This window comes from Petaurus breviceps, unplaced genomic scaffold, assembly GCF_028583685.1.
Source record: "Petaurus breviceps papuanus isolate PSGF00001 unplaced genomic scaffold, PetGlider_PUasm1.0 556, whole genome shotgun sequence".
NCBI classification, from domain to species: Eukaryota; Metazoa; Chordata; class Mammalia; order Diprotodontia; family Petauridae; genus Petaurus; species Petaurus breviceps.
The window spans coordinates 1,995,210-2,000,750 of record NW_027186374.1 but is presented as its reverse complement, the minus strand read 5'-3'; the positions used below and the strand labels follow the sequence as shown (position 1 = coordinate 2,000,750).

General features: G+C 36.2%; 2 pseudogenes; both read left to right on the top strand.

Moving 5' to 3' along the window:
- Positions 1-1,272: 1,272 nt before the first annotated feature.
- On the top strand, positions 1,273-2,129 carry LOC138172965 (E3 ubiquitin-protein ligase Mdm2 pseudogene; annotated as a pseudogene).
- Positions 2,130-3,046: 917 nt separating this feature from the next.
- On the top strand, positions 3,047-4,833 carry LOC138172964 (E3 ubiquitin-protein ligase Mdm2-like; annotated as a pseudogene).
- Positions 4,834-5,541: the final 708 nt, after the last annotated feature.

Here is a 5,541-nt window from a genome sequence, read left to right as displayed (position 1 = left end):
AAACTGAGGAAAGGTCTCCACTTATAGGAATTTTCAGTACTAATCAGCAGTTTAGTGTAATGATATTAGTGATTACTGGATGATGAGGGGGAGGAGGAGGAGGATGGAACAAGTACTTATTAGGTATTGAGTATGTGCCAAATTTTGTACCAAAGACTTCATTATATGACAATTTATCCTCACAGGAACATTGGCAGGTAGATGCTATCACTACCGACATTTTGTATATAAAGTTTAAGTGGCTTGCCCAGGAAACACAGCTAGACAGTGTCTATGATAAGATTTGAACTCAGTTATTTGCAATAACAGGCCCATAATTCTATCTAAGATCAACCTAGTTATTTTTTCTACTACTCCCTACTACTGTTAAAGAAAAGTCTAAACAACGCTAATGAAAAAAAAAAAAAGAGCAACAAAAAAAGAAGAGACCAAACATGGCAGAGCCCTAGCCGAGTCTTTCCAATATTCCCCTCTAATCAAATTTAAGATTAAATGTCAAATAGAACCAAAAGTGGAATAACCAAGAAAACCTCAGGGTAAGATTATTTCCAACCCAGGGTAATTTAGGAGGTCAGAAGGAAAAAAAAAATCATTGCAGTGGGGTGCATCAGCAATATCAGCTGTATTCCTTCTAGATGTGGCAACAGCAGTTGTACTGGAACTGCTTATTACCCATACTTGGTAAAAGGACAGAACATATGGTAAGAAAGAAATAATAGTTGAGCCCTGGATAGCACTGGGTTCAGGACTGAGTTCCATTTGACAAATGCAGAGGCAAATACCCAGATCTAGGTTGTAGTTCTAGGACAGAGAACAGTTTTTATGGTCTCAAGGAAGCAAGAGCTATAGTTCTGGGTCATGGTTACAGGGGAAAAAGGAGTTGTTTGCTATCAATCTGGTACACTTCCTAAGGCCCCAAGCACAGAGGCAGAGAGGAGTGACCATACTTTGCCCTGTATCACACATCCATGGAAGCACTGAAAATTTTCAGATCATAGAATTATCATTAAAAAAAAGCATGGTAGGTGGGCCCTCTCAAGGTTTCCCTAGTTGCACACCTTCTCCCTCTCCCCTCAGAGACCTCCAAGGCTTTGTGAAGAGGGGCATGGCACAAGAAACCACGATATAAGGTGGTAGGATCCCATTATACTGGAAGAATGGGCCATCACAAGCACAGCCCGAAGCTCCCCTCAGTTCTGTAGCTAGAGGAGTTGTGCCCCCCTGCCCCAGTCAAAATTCAGAGAATTCTTCCCTTCCTTATCCATGTGAATTTGCAATACCAAAATGTCTTCTGATACAGATGTATGTACCACGAAATTATAGCTTTGGAAAAAGAGGTATTTGTTAGAGCAAACCCACTGATCTTGAAATTGCTGAAGTTTGCTGGTGCACAAAATTACACACTCACAATGAAAGAGTAATTTTATTCTATCTTGGCCATTATTCTATATCAAAAGAATTATAGGATAAAAAGCAACAGCATATTGTCTATTGTTCAGATGGCCTTGGAGATCTATTTGGGGTATCAAGCTTCTCTATGAAAGAACAGAGGTAATTGCATGTTGTGATTTCTAGGAATTTGATAGCAGTCAAACAATAAGAATTTGCTAGTCCAAATACATCTCTGAATGGAATTAGCTATCAAAATGAAATCATAAATGTTTGAAAGGAGGTTATGTAAGAAGTGAAGAAAGAGAATCCATCATGAAACTTAAATTCTAGATCAACTACATCTTTTAGAAAGAGACCACACAGTGAATCAGAAGAATATTCAGATGACTTGCCAGGTGAAAGACAAAGAAAATGGCATAAGTCAGAAAGTATTTCCCTTACATTTGATATAGTTGTATCCTATAATGAAATATACAGTGAATGAAGCAGTAGAAGTTATTGAACAGAAATCCCTTCAAGTCCAGATATCGATACACGTTTATAAGTGAAAATTCAGGTAATTTATTTCCAAACCAATTCAGTGTCTAGTTGGAAGTTGAGTTTATTGATTCAAAAAGTTATAGTCACAGTTTAGAAGGACAAGAACACACAGAGAAAGATGATGTCAGGTAATTATATATCAAACAGGGGAGTGTGACACTGATAAAGACCCTGGAATATCATTAGCCAACTATTAGAAGTTTACTTGCAGAGGTGGAGTCAGGATAATGGTGTAGAGAAACATCTTCTGTAAGGCTCCTGCTCCCACCTCCTCCAATTCATGTAAAAATGATTCTAAACAAACTTTGGAGCTACAGAACCCACAAAATGATACAGAGAAGCTAACCTCCTGCGGAAGACAACCAGGTAAGCTGGGGAGAAAGGAGCAGCACAGTTGTCTGGCAGCTGAGACCATCCTCAGGTTTTGGTCTCAGGGTGGCCACAACCAGTCGCTGGCTGGAGGGACTTCAGATCACCAGCAATTGTGATGGTTTCCAGAATTATAAACCCATAGATGCTAAGGACAAAGTGAAAAAATAAGGCAATGTGAAATATCTCTTTGAAAAAAACCACTAACCTGGAAAGTAGATCCAGGAGAGATAATTTAAAAATTATTACACTACCTGAAAGGCATGATCACAAAAAGAACCTAGAAATCATCCTCCAAGAAATTCTCAAGGAAAATTGCCCTGAAGTTTTGGAACCAGAGGGCAAAATAGAGGTTGAAAGAAGCCACTGATCACCTCCTGAAACAGATCCCAAAAAGAAAACAAACTCCTAGGAATATTATAGGCAGTTTTGGGAGTTCCCAGATCAAGGAGAAAATATTACAAGCAGCCATGAAGAAACAATTTGAATACTGTGGAAACACAATCAGGATAAGACAGGATCTGATACCTTCTACATTGAGGGATCGAAGGGCTTGGAATATGATATTCTGGAAGTCAAAGGATCTGGGATTAAAGACAAGGATCACCTACCCAACAAAACTGAGTACCATGTTTCAGGGGAAAATATGGTGATTCTACAGAATAGAGGACTTTCAAGCATTCTTGATGAAAAAACCAGAGTTGAATAGAAAATTTGACATTCAGATACAAGAAGCAAGAGAAGCATGGAAAGGTAAACCAGGAAAAGTAATCAGAAGGAAATTATCAAAGTTGAACTACTTACATTCTTACATGGAAAAACAATAATTGTAACGTATGAAACTTTTCTCAGCATGAGAATAGTTTTAGGGAATATCAATGTATATATGTATGTTTATATATGTATCCATACATATATATCTATATATGAGGGTATATGGGCATATGAATACATATGTGTGTTTGCATATATTTATATACACACATACATAGAGGGCACAGGAGCAGTTGAATAGGAAGGCATGATACTTAAAAAGTGAAACTAAGAGGTGAGAGAGTAATATAATGAGAGGTGATGGGGAGGTATAGAATGGGGTAAATTATATAGAAGAGACAAGGGAAAACTATTAAAATGGAGAAGAAAAACATGAAGCCAAAAGGGAATGAGTCAACCTTATCCTCATTGAATTGGACTTAGGGAGGGAATTACATACACACTAAATAGGGTATTCCCCCTACAGGAGAGTAGGGAAGAAAGGGATGAGATGCGGATGATGGAAGGGAGGGCAGGCTGGGGGGAGGGAAGTTGGAAGCATCCACTTTTGAAAAGGGACAGGATCAAAGTAGAGAATAGAACAAGTGGGGGGTGGGATAGGAGGGAGGGAAATATAGTCAGTTTTTCACAGTATATCCACCATGGAAATGGTTTGCATAGCTACACATGTACAATCTATATTGAATTGATTATCTTCCCAGTAACGGTGGATGACTAGGGAGGTAGGAAAAGAATCTGCTCTTTTAAGGTTTAAAATCAAATATTATATATATATATATATATATATATATATATATATATATATTAGATAGATAGATAGATAATTATTGTTGTTGTTGTTGTTGTTGTTTTACTTGTAACAGGGAAATAAGGTATACAGGCACTGGGGCATAGAGATCCACCATGCCCTACTGGAAAGTTGGAAGGCAGATGGGGGAAGATATCAGAAAGAGCAGTTTGGGGGAGGGGATCTTCAGTTGGATTACCATTTTGGGGTGGACCATGTGGAGGAAATGGGGAGAAAAATCGTAACTCAAAATTTTGTGGAAATACATAATGTAAACTTAAAAAGAAAAAAAAGAAAATTAAAAAATAAATATTAATTTTATTTAAAGATAATAAATGGTTTGTTAAATGAAAAGAATAACAAGAAAAAAAGTGTACTTGAAATCAAAGGAACCTTCCAACTCTGCCACATTGCCATAGATCCTGGACTTTCCTAGAGAATTTGTTTCCTAAGGAGAAAGGTAAAATTTTAGATGAATGCAAACAAGAAAGTTCCACACAAGGTGAGGAACCTTCCAGATAGTAAGAAAAAAAAAATGAGTCACTCTCAAGCAAAGTGATGAAAAAAAAATAATAAAGGTATCAGATTCTAAGAAAGTGAGGAATGTTCAGAGTAGTCAACATCTAAATGCATCATTTGTAATAGAAATATAATAGTCAGAAATTTTGAGAGGGAAGAATCACAAAAGAAAGAAAAAAGTATGGAATTTATTCTTTTTCCACCTAGTACAGTAGATACTGTGTTATCTGTTAGAGCCAGCCTAAAAAGGATCATATCATTCATGTAAGGAAAGGGTGTCTTATGGCAAGTTTTATATGTGCTATGAAGCTGAAAGAGAGAATAAGCCTAGTTCAATGTGCAAGCAGCCAATTCAAATGAATGTGTTATTTTCTCTAAGTGTGATATACTTAGAGTGGAACCATGGAACCCTTTATATGGAAGGCTTAAGAATGTTAACACATGGCTTCTAAAATTTAATTAAAATTTTATTTTTACAGAATTTTCTGAGAAAATGAATATTTTATTACATTTTTTTATCTCTAGTACAATTTCGTTTTTTGAACGAAATGTTTTATAATCGTCCTTTAGGAAAAAAAAATTTGGTTACTACTTTTTCCATTTTTTGCATTATTTTCATTTGCAATACTTATAGAAACAACAGGGTAGAGAAGATAGAGAACTAGTCTGGAAATATTTAGGCCCAGATATCACATTAAACACTTAAAACTTTTTTTAATTCCATCTGGATTAAAAACAGGTGAAGAAGAGCAAGGAAACTAATGAGGAAAAACATACAAAGGAAGGTGGCATAGCAATATAAGACCTCATTATAATACAAATTAATCATCATAAAACTATCTGGTTCTGGCTAAGAAGTAAATCTGTGCATCAGTGGAATGGATTAGGTATACTACATATCGTATCTATTGATCATAGTAAGTTACTGTTTGATAAACCCAAAGACACCAGTTTCTAGGAAAAGAATTCCTTATTTGACAAGAACTGCTGGGAAAACTGGAAAACATTAGAACTAGGTATCAACCAATATTTCACATCTTAAACCAAGACAAGGTCAAAATGGGTGCATGATTTAGACATAAAGGGAGACACTATAAGCAAATTGGAGAAAACAAAGAACAGTCTATGTGTCAGATCAATAGGAAAGAGAAAATCTCATG